This window comes from Zonotrichia leucophrys, chromosome 2 (genome assembly GCF_028769735.1).
Source record: "Zonotrichia leucophrys gambelii isolate GWCS_2022_RI chromosome 2, RI_Zleu_2.0, whole genome shotgun sequence".
Classification (NCBI taxonomy): domain Eukaryota; kingdom Metazoa; phylum Chordata; class Aves; order Passeriformes; family Passerellidae; genus Zonotrichia; species Zonotrichia leucophrys.
In genome coordinates, this window is record NC_088171.1 from 95,140,064 (window position 1) to 95,154,481 (window position 14,418).

Here is a 14,418-nt window from a genome sequence, read left to right on the forward strand (position 1 = left end):
CACCTGCTCCAACACTTTCCTGGCAGGAAAAAATTGACATATCACTAAGCAGGCTGTTGCTCAGCTCAAACACCCAGAGGATCTGAGGGCCCCCAAGATGGGTGATCCACGTGGTGACTTACCACAGCAAGCATGGCCAAGACTCAATGCCAGATGTGTCCCCCACCTAACAGCGGGGTTTTGGCAGCTCTCAGTTGATGGAGTAGCCCAGACCAGAGTCAGTCCCTCTCACTGCAGGTCCAAGGGGCTGCTTCCTACACTAAAGGGTCCTGGTACAGCCTTGGTTATCTCTCAGCACGTAAAAAGAATATTTAGTCACCTGTTTCAGTCATCAACAGTCATTTTCCTAGTATTCACCCTGGGAAAAACTTTTACAAGTTAACTCTTTTCCTACCTATTATCATCGATGGAAAAGAGACAACAGTGTCAAATTAAACCTTTTTGTTAACAGAGCAAAAATGTCGGTTTATGTCTTTTACAGTGAGACCTAACATTAAGTGTGCTGTTCCATCATGAATTCTCTAGAAGACATGAGCATCACATCCTATTTTTCCCCAAGAGCTATCATACAGACTTTCACTCTCTAGTAAATTCCATGAGTCCTTGATAATCAAATGCAACTTCTGTTTTGTCAGCTAAGCAGTCTTTCTCATCCTAAAGCACCAAATTCTTTTTACATGAAACAGGAAAGGAATTCACTTCTAACAGTGACCCTGCAATTCCATTTTACAATTCAAAATACAATTCCATTTTACAAGGTAAAGTTTTGGAGCAAACGCACCACTTTCCCAGGATTTAATATCTGATATTATTTTCATATACTAAACAATACAGAAAATTTCCCTGGTTGAACTGCTGTAACAGCACAAATCATAGCAATGTAAATATGTAAAGGATCTTATTACAGCCATTACATTTTTCTCATCAATCTCATTCTGTACTACTGTGTTAAGGACATCTAAGTATTATTGGGTGCATGTACAATGGAAAAAATAAATTATTACCCCTTTTAATGAATCTCTCACAAAATTTTCCCTCTCCCCAAATCATAGAATTGTTTAGATTGGGAAAGACCATGTTCATTAAGTCGAACTGTTAACTCAGCACTGCCAAGTTCATCACTAAACCATGTGAAGTCCCACACCCACATGTCTTTTAAATACCTCCAAGGATGCTAAGCTCCACCCTTTCCATGGGGAGCCTGTTTCAGGGCTTGAGAGCCCTTTCAGTAAAGGAATTTTTTGTAAATCCAATCTAAATCTCCCCCAGTGCAACTTGAGGCCATTTCCACTTGTCCTGTCACTTGTTACTTGGGAGAAGAGACCAACCCCCACCCGGCCACAGCTTCCTCTCAGGTACTTATAGAGAGTATTAAGGTCTCCCCTGAGTCTCCTTCTCTCAGCCTACACAACCCCAGCTCCTCATAAGACTCGTGCTCCAGACCCCCCCACCAGCTCCATTGCCCTTCTCTGGACACACCCCAGCACCTCAATGTCTTTGTTGATGTGAGTGGACCAAACCCGAACACAGGATTCAAGGTGTGGCCTCAGCAGCGCTGAGTACAGGGGGACAGTCCCTGCCCTGCTCCTGCTGGCCACACTATTCCCCACACAGGCAGGGAGCCATTGGCCTCCTTGGCCACCTGGGCACACTCTGGCTCTTGCTCAGCCACTGGCACTCAGCACTCCCAGGTCCTTTCCACCAGCACCTTTCCACCCACTCTGCCCCAGTCTGTGGCACTGCCTGGGGTTTTTCATGACCCAGGAGAAGGACCCGGCACTTGGCCTTGTTGAACCTCACAAAATGGCCCCAACCCATTGATCCAGCCTGTCCAGATCCCTCTGCAGAGCCTGCCTGCCCTCCAGCAGATCAACACTCCGGGCCAGCTCAGTGTTGTTTGCAAAGTGACTGAGAGTGCACTCGATCCTCTTGTCCAGATCATTGCAGATCATTGATAAAGACATTAAACAGAACCAGCCCCAGTACTGAGCCCTGGAGAACACCAGTTGTGACCAGCCATCAGCTGGATGTAACTCCATTCACCACCACTCTTTGGGCCCTGCCATCAAGACAGCTTTTTACCTAGGCATCTTCATGCCACTATCTGTGTTTTAAATTACTTGAATACCTATTCACATCTGAATTCCACTGAATTCACTGGGAATAGGGCATTTGAAAATAAAGATATTTCTTTAGGTGCTTAAAAGGGATTTGTAAAGTAATGCCATATATCCAGATTTCACTATTTTATCTACAAAACTTGTTATTCTGTATTAAATAAAATGATATAAGCCCACTTCTTTTTAATTAAAGTTAGTTTATTTTTTGAAAACTCAACAATTAACAATGCTTAGTTGCATTAATAACTCACTCTCCAGAATGCTTCAATAGAAAAATTAAATTAGATTAGATTATTTTTAATAACTTGTAGAATTTAAAAGTGCCCAGTTATAAATTAAAGGACTACAGAATAAAGGTAGCAAATGCACACATTCAATGCTATTAAAAGGCAGACACATGAGATCTCATGTATCTTGTGCCATTTGTAAAAAGATTGTTTTATTATCATTGTAACTAATCACAATGAAGACATCTCTTACAATCAAAGACATTATAATGAATTTTCTTTACAGCTACAGAGAAATGGGATTTGCTGTTCCATATCAAACTAGAACAGGCTGTATAAATTCTTCTTCATATTTATTATTAAATGTAACTTTTATCTATAAAATCAGCCATGAAATATTAAAAACTGAAACAACAGAATTTATATCCTTTACTTAATTTAGTTTAAACGGTCTATTCACTAAAGAGAGGGGAAAAAAGGTTACATATGTATTATATAATGTGCCCTTCCCTCTCCCTCATAAGTGTTTCCATTATAAACCACCTAGTTTTTGGAATTTATACCTCAGCTGTAAAAATCCACTTCATATGTAAAAGTTGGTATACTTTTCCTTTTAAAAATTTAAAAAAAAAAATCTTTTTCAGAAGGAAGGCAAGAAAGAATGTGAGAGAAGAGAAGGGGAAAAGCAATTAGACTAAGAATTTTAACTCTTGGCCAGTTAAATCAGTTGGTAGGAGCCATCTGTTAATTCAGCCCCATCTTCCCACCCCATCCCCTGAAGAACCACAGGGAGATGGTCAGCTGGCTGCAGCAGAGCCCCTGGGCAGATGGGAGCCAGGTGCTGGCCTCCAGCAGCTGATGCTGACCTCCCAGGCATGGCTGTCTTATCCTACTGCTGCCTCCTGAAGTCAGCTGGGAATTGGACAAATGGAAAATAAGTGAGAATAGCAAACAGCATTAAAATCACCTGTGTCAGAGAAGAAACAAGCACATTAACACATCTTAAAAATGACAAATAGACAAAACAGCCAGTAAAGAAAGGGTTCTCACAATTAAAAGACATGACTTGAGAAGTCAAGAACTGGTGATTGGACAACATACAGTGCAATGAAAACTGAACAGAAAAATAAAGGCAGATAAAACCATCAGAAGTTCACACAAGGATTAAAAGCATCTTTTTTAAGACAGCATGGAAAATAATTCATACATAAGATGGCAGATTCCAAAATGAAGCATGAAATTAAGCAACAAGAGACAAGCAATCTGTGACCTTAAGGTGCAAGCTACAACCTACACTATTTCCTGCTAGCAATATCTTACTTTCAGCTTTTTCCTGGAGCCCAACAGCAACATTTACCTTTATTTCCAGAGTCTTCAGTTTACAGTCTGAAAGGAATAGAAAGAAGCAGCAAAGGAGTAAAACCCTGCATTGGTTCTCATAGTGCAGGTGGTGAGTTGGATGAGCTGGCAGGAGCAACAACCAAGCTACACCAGGTAGATGCCTGCAGACGCTGTCTCAGGAGCACCAGGGAAGCTGGCAAAGACCTGAAGTCCAGGGATGCTCCCATGTGCCCCAGGAGATGCTGCACTCTTGCTTAGAGGAAACCGCCAAGGCCACGTGCTCAAACATAGCCTTTATTTAGATTTCAGCTAAGTTTATTCACCAGAAAAGTCTCTCTCTTGGCAATTCTTTAACTAAAGCCCATGAGGACTATGTATATGTATTGCACAATATACACATACACAACAATACAAATAAGCAATGTTTATAAATCATTGGTTCTCTACAGTGATTCAGGCTTGAAGGTAGTCAGTTTCAAAAAACCTTCATAAGGAAGACCTTTTAGTGGACTAGATTAATCTGGCATACACAGACAGCAGAGGATATTTCCACAATATGCATTAAAAAAACCAAACACAGTAGAAAGATATTACCTACACACCCTCCTGCCACACACTCAAAAAAGGAAAATGAGCAAAATGAACTACAAAGTATGAATTTTAGGGATCTATTAGACATTGATATCATTCATTATTTTGATAAAGCTTGATTTGCAATAGAGACAAACAACAAGGAACAACAGAAAGAATGAGAAGATTGGTGCTCTAAGGCAAACATATCCTTAAAACTCGAGACTCAAAGAGCAAAGGCTGCAAATACAATATCAGTTACCAGTGAATGGAATTTATGTCAGATCACCAACAGGAAAAAATAAAAAGGGAAAGGAATGGCTGAACCAAGCAGCAAGGATCCTCTAAGGGATCGGATGGTCTCATGGCACAAAATCTGCACTCAATTCCCAAAATTCAATATTCCAAAATCATTAATGTCTGTATCAGCCTGGTATGTTAGCTTCTCAACCAGCATGAGACAGCCCTAAGCTAGAGAAAAGCAGCAAGCACGAGTCCTCTGCCCAGAAAACGAGAGCTGCTAAATACGGCAACCGAGAGAAAAGCCACTGACTCTGCAGAGCTGCTCCCACATCATTCACTGCTCACAAACCTGAGAAGCCTCATTCTTGTACCTGGGGCACACCTGCAGTGTGAGCACCCCAGCAAAGCCTCCTACTTCTAACCTAGTGCAGCTGCTCCATAACTTGGTGTCCACCAGTTCCAAAAACAGAGCCTGCTCAGGCCTGCATGTCTCATGCAGGGATTAGGAATCTTTTATGAAGTCACTGAAATCCACATTCACTCTAGGAATAGTTTTATACTTCATGTCAAAAAATGTACTGACTATGAGATTATTTCATTTGAATTCACTGTATTTATTAGAATTTCTTATCAAAATGTATTCATTACAAAAATATCTATTGAACAAACACAGGAAAACATTTATTAATTGTTCTACCTGGCTGCTCTTATTCAGTGGAAGGTCATAAAGAAAATCACTGGGAGTACTTTCAAGAACTCTTCAAACAAACATTTCTAGAAGCAAAACCCCAACAAAATGGTTTTTAAATTTAAAGCATATTTTACACAGTACTAAAATTTGGAGGAATACTGTCCTCAAAATGTGCCTTTAAATTACCCCTATTTGCAATGACTGTATTAGCCACACACTTTAACACTGCTTGATCCAGTCAGCTCACAAAATCATTAAAAATATACATGACTGAGCTTCAGTTTGACCTTCAGTGACTCCTATATGTACTCTCAAAATTAACACAAGCACTGAATGCTACTAATCTTCAACTTGTAGTAACTGATCAAAGAATACTGCCCTGTAATTCATTACAAACTAAAATCATAGCACTGAACTGTGCGTTTTCAAACAAGTGGTTTATAGCTCTAGATTTAAAATGCAAAGCTTCCATTATACTTAATAATTAAAATGCATGCTGTGTTATGGTTACATTTGGTGACTGGATTAGTAGTACCCCAACTGAGTTAAACAATGCCTTTTTCCTATTAGAGTTCATATTACCATATTGTCTATTTGTTTAAGAAAAGGAAGAAAAAAGCACAGCAAGGAAGAAGGAATAAAAAAGAAATATGAATATCAAACATACTGAAAGACAGTGAGAACCAAGACAGCAAGAAGACCTGGTATCAGCAAAATATAGGCTAGCTGAAAGCAGAAAAGCTGAAATATCTGTGCATTTAAAGTATGAAAACTTTTAATAAAAAGAATATTCTCCCTTTGTCAATAAGGGTTCTCATTCAAAGTAAAGGGAATAAAGCTCAGTTTGTTTTCCTAGATGCAGTTGCTACAAATTGAGGGAATACAGACATCACTGTCAAAGTGCAGACTCTTTCAGGCTGTCAACTTCTTAATCAGGGTCTGACTTCACTGGAAAGTGTGAAATTATGTAATTATTTATGCTTTCCAATTCTGACAGTTTAAACAAATCCAGCACTATGAATATCATCTTTTATAATGCAAAATTCCTACTGCGATTTTGTTTTAGGGAATATACCTTTTCATTTTTTCCTGTGCTTTCTAGCTGGTTTATTCAAACAAAATTTAAATATTATGTGAAGTATTTCTTTTCTCTCAAAACAGATCCCATAGAGCTTAGAAACATAACTTACAAGGATGAAAAATAACAGAAAAATAAAGTAAAAATGAAATCATGGCCACAGTGGCATCAGCTGAAGCACTGTCACTTATATTGCCACCCAAAACTCTCTAATGGCAAGACTAAAGACCTTTGAGTACTTACAACAAATGTATAAATAAAATATTATTTGAGCCCATAAATATATTTTAATTACCTTGGCACCAGCAGCACATACAAAGACAAGCTTGTGTGCCTGAAAGCTCACCTACTTCTCCCTCTGTCATAGCTGACCTAATGTATTGCCTCTGCCTGTTAGTCACCTCCTCAGAAACCCATCCCCTTACAGGGTAAATACCCTTAGCATACAAAGTACAAAGGTAGGCATTCTCTGAAATAAAAGTTTATTTAACACTCTTTCCCAAAATTACACTTCACTGAAATCATGATGATGTGAATGAAGAAGAAGAGAAAGCATTCCTGCAAGTCCATCTCCACCAGCACGTTGTTTTCCTGGGAATGGAACCTGAATAGCCTGACCAGAAGTAGCAAAACGCAGGGTCAGGTTTTCGCTTGTCCTCTCCAAACAACACCTTCCGTGCCCAATGACCTTGTGCCCAGAAGAATTTTTTGGGGTTTGACAGAAGGAGCACCCTGTATCTCATAAGATGCCTGCTGCAGAGCAGCTGAGGTCAACGCCAAACCTTTGTCAACTTTGTCTTCAGCCTCTTCCTCCCCTTCCCTCCTCAGGCTGCCATCCCTGTTGCAAACTCCTTGGGTGACACAAAGAAAGGAGACAGAGAACAAGGCCTATATACAACCCTCTGCAGATATCAGAGGCACTCACAAAGAAGTCAAAGCAATACTTGTCAAGAATTTCTGAGCTACCTAGATTTAGAATGGCACTCACATTCACAAGGCTGCATTTTTAACACTCAAAGCCTAATGAGAAACAACTAAAGAAAAAAAAAGGTAGTTTTTTTCTTATATCTGCCAAGTTCCAAGTACCAACAAGTAACAACACTGTATTGCAAAACCTCTACTCAAGAACCAATCTGTTTTTTGAGGTAGGATTTGGACAAAAAAAATTAGAAATTCGATTTTATTTCTTTGGTTTTGTATGCAAAAATTATGAAATGGGGAGGTTGTGTCAGGTTCTGATTTTGATCATTTTGACACAAATTGAAAAAATTCTGTTAAACTAAATGGAAATATTCTGATTTATAGTCAGGTAAATAACATCAAATTCTAGTCCCAGGTTTTCTTTCCTTCCTGATTAAATTACATTAATGTACACTCAAAGCAACTACTGCTATCCCTGTTGGTTTTTTCAGAAGAATAATTTATCTGCTAAAAAATACTACCTGGACATAAGCATGAAGTCACAAGGGTTCTTCACATGTCTGCCATCTATCTGAAGCCTTGCAGCAAAGAGGCTTTTAGCAGTATCATAGTACATGGACACCAAGATATCATCCTAAATGTAGGGCAGAAATCAACCTGCTTCTGTGAGGACCTATATGCCATAGCTTCTCCCTAAAACACTTTTTATTAACCTGATACACATATGAGACAGCAAAAACCACAACACTCTGTATTCTTACATTATGGAATGTACCAGAAAAAGGCTCAATAACTAAATACTGCATCTCCACATTCTTGCTAAAAGGTTTGACATAGTATTCATTGCCATATTACTCCTAATTAACAGTTTAAGCTTGTTAACAAGAACAGTTTATTTGAGGTAAACAGGAATTATCTTTCCATTGTATAGGTAGGACTTGTAAATAGGACAGCTCATAAATTCTAAGATGAGAGCAACTAGGAAACTATTCATTAAGGCTTGGGTTATAAATTCAAAACATGAAGCATAACATGCTTAAAGAAGATGGTTTTATTTTTAAAAGCATTCATTAGGCTCTCATCTTCAAGCTTCAGACTTGTAAATAATTTAAAATGAAAATGCGAACAACAGGCAGGGAAAACAAAACAAATGCAATTCAAATCAGTCCATTGTTGTACCAATAAAACTCAGAACAGCAGAAACTAAGTTGGCAGATTCTGAAGACAACATCCAGAAAACATCTTTATGTACTGTATCTTTGAACTTACATGTTGTGCTACCACTGGCTCCAATAAAAAAAAAAAATTAGCTCTGTCTTGTAACAGCCAGGCTTTGCCCAGCAAAGGATACACATGCTGAACTAGTAATTTTTGGTATTCATTGCACTTTATTCTGAAGATGCCAAAGCAAACAAACAAGCTGCAGTTTATCAATGCGTTTAGATTTTATATTTATCCATTCTGACTTTTCAGAAATTTATATCTTATTAGCAATTTATATGACAAAACTCAAGAATAATCTTCCCTTTAAAGATTAGGGTAAAAGGTAAACCTCAGTTTGCCTCACATGGGAAGCATGGAAAGAAACAGCCTTTACTTCACAGGCATTGAAAATTAAAAGAAGAAGACAAAAGTAACAAATCAAACAAATAAACAAAACACAAGGATCACTGCTGACCTGACAGTGTATTCAGTGTCCCAAATTCAATGTCAATACATCCCTGCAGAAAGCATGTTACACACCAAGGAATCAGGAAAATGCAACATTTTGCCTTCGCTGAAGATATGGAGTTTGCTATCCTTTTCTCAAGGACTTGGAACAATCCAACTTAAATATTCAATGCCACTTAAATATTCAGTGGAAGACAAGCATGCAACTGGAATTTCTTTCTCCATGTTAAAAGACCACGTCATTGCAAAATGCAGAACTGCCATATTCCTTCGCCATATTCCTATGCCGTGGCTATTGCGCAGAAAGATGTGCATAGACGCTGGCTATCCCAGGAACTCCTCAGAAGCACGGAAACCAGGAAACCTGACATTTGTCAGTCACACAGATGTCCTGCAGGGCTGCAGAACACTGAGCAGGAAACCCTGGCACAGCCAGTGAGCTCTGGGCACACACAGCAGGATGAGACTCAGCTACAGCACACGCAGCCAGCACAGGGCTTTCCAGAGGCACCAACCCTACAGGCCCTACAAGAGCAGCAAGTCTGATACTTCCACATGTGAACCAAGATGGAAAGGTCACCCCTGTCCCTGCTTCTCCCTCCAGCACAGAAGAGGGGGGTGCCAACATGCTAGATACCATCAGAGCAGATAAAGTAAGTCTCCTACTGATAAAGAGTGCTAAAGCCAATGCTGCATGGACTATCAAATGTTCACAGCAAATGTCTACAGCAAACGTTTAAATAAATCCAATCCAACCCATTGAATGGAAACAGGTGAAGGTCACGGGCTCTTCCAGAGTGAGCCCGAGCTTGAAAACCTGACTAAAGAGAGAGCTCACATATATAAAGCCATACCAGAGCTCTTGAGGCCATCCAAATGGCAACACAACAGTCTGTCCTTGATTAAATCAGAACTGCTGTTAGGACCTCCACAAACTTCCCTGGAATGTTCTCAAACTTCTTGCTGGAGTGTTTCCTACAGAAAAGCTTATATAACCAGGTAACTGTATGGATTCCATAAAAAAAAAATCACGTGAAATGATGATTTCCACGTGAAATGATTACTTAGTGTTACCATTCCAGTAAGTTTTGTTACCCCTTGTAATTTCAGTGGATTTTAACATTTATATGTATTTTTTATGTCATGTTACCTGTAATTTTGAGAAGAACTTTTGAAATTGCAAAGATGGGGCTAAGAACAGCAAGAAACTTTATAACTACAGTGACAGAAAGAAATAACAGCTAGAAAAGCATCTATATATGCACTTGTAGCAAAATATAACCTATAGAGATGTACACATTCAGGTGTACAGTTAGGATACACTGAAATACTGTGTATCCTAACTGTACACCTCCCCCTGGGCCACTGCATACATCACACACACCTACCAACTTGTATGTCTGGACTCAGAAAGGCAGAGGCAATTAAAATTTATGCCTGCACCACTGAGGATCAAAAAGCCTAAAACACTCATGGCCTCACAACCCACTTGAACAAAACCCATACAGACAGTAGTCCAGTAGTAGACCACACTACGGAGAAGAAAGGTCAGCCTGGTGTAGAACAAGCAAACAAAACAAAACAAAGCAAAAAAGATTTAGCAATCAACAGCTCTGCTAGCAGAGGACTGGAAAGCAGTCACAATCATGCAAACAAGCATTCTACTTTTGGAACACCATTAGTGCCTGTTTCTAAAAGGCACTTAGGTAATTTCTTTCTTTGTAAGGATGTGTGTGAATTGGGTAGTAGGTATTGCAATTTTCCTTTCCTTACTGAGAAAAAAGATAGCTTGGCTTCTTTCTGCTATAAAGCTATAGATTGCTGACATAAATTTGGGACACAACTTTCTTTTGTCTCCTTGTGTTGAAGAACTGAGATTAAATAAAATGTGAAAACTTCCACATACATTTAACATAAACACCTACAATAGGCTACAGACTGTCCTGTAACTACTGACTCTTCTCTGGCAGATGGCAGAAACAGGACTAATGGCATTCACAACTGCAGAGCAGTAAAGCGTGTATGATTCCTGTTTTAAACATACAACTCCTTTCTGCAAAGCAAAAAGTTACCTTTGGAACTCCTGCAGGTGAGAAATTGGAAATTACAGGAACATCTTTTTTACATTTTTTGCTTCTTCACTAGTTTTATACACACATGCTAACAAACAATCTCCGTTTATAGGTTAACACAGCCCATAATGACAAAAAATTTGTAAGTTACAGTTTAGATGTATAGGCATATTTAAATTTTCATACACGTTTGTGTAACCATGTAAGAATGTCCACTGCAAAAGCAAACAGACCAAAGATACAATCACTCTGATGTTACTGGAGAGATTTTGCATGAACTTTGACACCACAGGTCAAGCAAGATTTAAGCAGTTTGTAGTGCCAGGTCCCATGCAACCCTACTCCTAACACATTCTCTCCAAGACAACCATGTTGACAACCCTATGCTTGCTAGTACTAAACATTGTACTTGCCTGAGAGAAGTTGGTCTCTTCTCCCAGGCAACCAGTGCCAGGAGACAAGAACACAAGTCTTAAGCTGCCACCAGGGGGAGTTTAGGCTGCACATGAGGAAGAGTTTTGTGATTAGCTCTTGGAATGGACTGCTCAGGGAGGTGATGGAGTCACTGTCCCTGGAGGTGTTTAAGGAAAGACTGAACTCAGCCCTTAGTGCCATGGTCTAACTGACATGGTGGTGCTGGGTCAGAGATTGGACTCAATCCCAAACGTCTTTTGAGAAAGAACCATAGTTGATTCTGTGATCACTGGTGAGGCACAGCGCTCATTTCCTTCATGTCTTTGTGTCCACCAAGAACTGCTGTCATTGCTGCTGCTCCTTCCACTCCTGGTGCACAGCAGGAGCAGTGCCTCCATGCCTGGGCTGCTGCTGGCCAAGGCTGCAGAGTGACGTGGCTGCACCTCGGGCAGCAGTGGCAGCGCTGGGTGGCTGTGCTACCCCAAGGTGGCAAGGCCAACACAAAGCAAGATCTTCCTGGGGTAGAAAAATAACCACAAATGCTGAGCTGGGCAGCTGCTGACAATCTGTCAAAGTGAAAGTACCACTTCCACTTGACTCCTCAAGTTGGGGAAGATGAAACAGGAAAGCCTTATAAATATGATTGCCTGGCAAAAGATTTTGAGAATATAGAAACTATAAACAAGACTGAAATGAAAGCAAGCTTTGAGATCCCTTAGTTACTGAACAACTGGAAGACAATGGTGTGGCCGACTGAAGGTAATCCCCTCTTGATGAAACAATACCCTCTCCTGGCAGACAGGTCCAAGGGTCAGAGCAGGCCCTACTAGCTTGGCAGAAGGGGTCCAAAAAGTAGTTTTTAGGGTTTAAAATGCAACACAGTATGGTAATGTAATGATTCTTATAGGCTGTTTGTAAATGCTATAGGATATGTATATTGTACTAGATTTGTTAGTGAGAATTAGAATATTCAACACAGAAGATTTATTGTATTGTAACGGGAACCTCACTGTCTTACGCCTTTGCTCTCTTACCCTTTTGACTCTCTTCCCTTTTTTACTCCCTTATGCTCTTACCCTCTTGCTCTCTCACTCTCCTTCCTCATCCTCTCTACCTCTCTCTTCTCTCAGGCCTGCTCTGAGCTGGGGCTGGCAGCTCCAAGCAGGCCCCTGCACCCAGACCCATTGCAATAAACCACAAGTTCCATGACCTGGTTGCAGAGACCTCTCGTCTCCGTCCGTCCCACCCATCCCACCCCCCGACCCTCCTACAGCTCACACAACAGAGCACAGGAGAGAGACCACTCTGCCACATGTCTGGTTTTGAGAACAGCTGAAGGAAACACAGCCACTATATCAGTTCAATCACATCATCTTGTCTTTCTCCCCAAGCTTTCAAAAGAGTAAGTTATGCTCCAGATTTCAATCTAAAAGGTCAACTTTTTAGTACCTATAACATGCACCATAATACCAAGGCATTAATTTCAATGAATGACTAGACCAAGTGTATCTGAAACCAGTGTTTTTATTCGACTTGGTGGGATCATCCATCCAATGAAACCTTTCTGTTTTCCTGAGGAAGAGAATATTTAAATTCTAAATCACATTAGGAAATTCAAACATAGGAGCCACCAAATTATTCCAGTTCAACCACATTTCATGTGCCAGTGTGTCTGTAAATTCCATCTCATGCACAAAACTGTACACATTCAAAAAATTGGAAAAAAATAGGCAAAGCAAAGCCACCTCATTCTAATGCTGTGCACACTAACAAGAAAATGCAGTTCTTCACTACAAAAGGTTGGGTTTAATGGAATACTGTGACTGACATCTCCTTCACACACATTTTATATGAAAGTAATGTTTTTCTATAGAGACAACACAGGTTAAGTTTTAAAAGCATTTCTAACAAAGAAAATTCTCATGCAAATAAATTAGAAATCTCTGATGCTGTTACTATACAGTAGTTCCAACAGAAGAATGATAGTAAAGGATTTAACTCAAGTCATTTGAATTATATTTCCCAAAATGCTAATAAAACTGACATGTTTGAACATACTGAAAAAGTCACAGTCCATCATCATCCTGTCACATCAGTGCATTTAACTTTTTCTAAAATGTATGGATTATACAATTACTGCCAGGCTCCATATTTTATATATAAAAGCTACAATCTGATTATATGTCCATGCTGAGATAATTTATGAAATAAGGACGGAATGACTGCAATGTTACTTCCATGATGAATGTAACTTGCTGTGAATAGTGTAGGAGATTGCAAGAGAGACCCAACTGAAGCCTGTGATTGTCTTCATCTTTCATGAAGAGGTGTGACTGGGAAAAATATAGATCCCAACATCCAAAGCTCCAGCCTCATACAAATATCTTGATTACTCATGCTCTGATACAGGAATGGAAAATTTATAGTCTTCACATGCCACACCTTTGGGGTATTAAGGTGAGAATCACAGGGAATTACATCCAGTGTGTAAATTGTATGTTAGTCTGCTGTGGTTTCTCACCACCAGAAAATCCACCACCGCCACTCTTACCCTTGCACTTTGGGATTTCCCATTATTTACCACTCCCTAGGTGTTACCACCATCCTTAGTATCATACAGATGAGCACGAGCACATGACAAAGCCAAAGTCTTGTGAGTCGGCATCTGAACAACTACACAAAGAAGCAAAGAGGACACAGGAAAACAGAAACAAAACCTTTAACTTTATAAATTCTAAGATCACTACTAGCTACAGCATTCAGATCACAAATGTTTTTTCCTTCCCCTAACTAACATTACATTTAATATTAACATTATGGTCCACAGGCCACAACAGTTACTTGAAGGAGCAACAGGAAATCTTTCGCAGCTCAAAATAATCAGGACAGGACACAGACTCATAGAAAGGCTTGGGTTGGAAGGGACTTCAAAGATCACCTAGCACCAACACCTTCTGCAAAAGCCAGCTGCTCAGAGTCTCATCCAACCTGGCCTTGGAACAGTTCCAGGGATGGGGCACCCACAGCCTCTTTGGGCAACCTGTGCCAGTGCCCTTCCATCCTCACACTA

General features: G+C 39.9%; 1 protein-coding gene across 2 annotated transcripts in view; it reads right to left on the reverse strand.

Annotated features, from left to right (window-relative positions):
* The window catches only part of ZNF407 (zinc finger protein 407), a 340,268-nt gene that overhangs the window by 324,126 nt on the left and 1,724 nt on the right, over nucleotides 1–14,418 (reverse strand). The gene's annotated exons all lie outside the window — the stretch shown is intronic.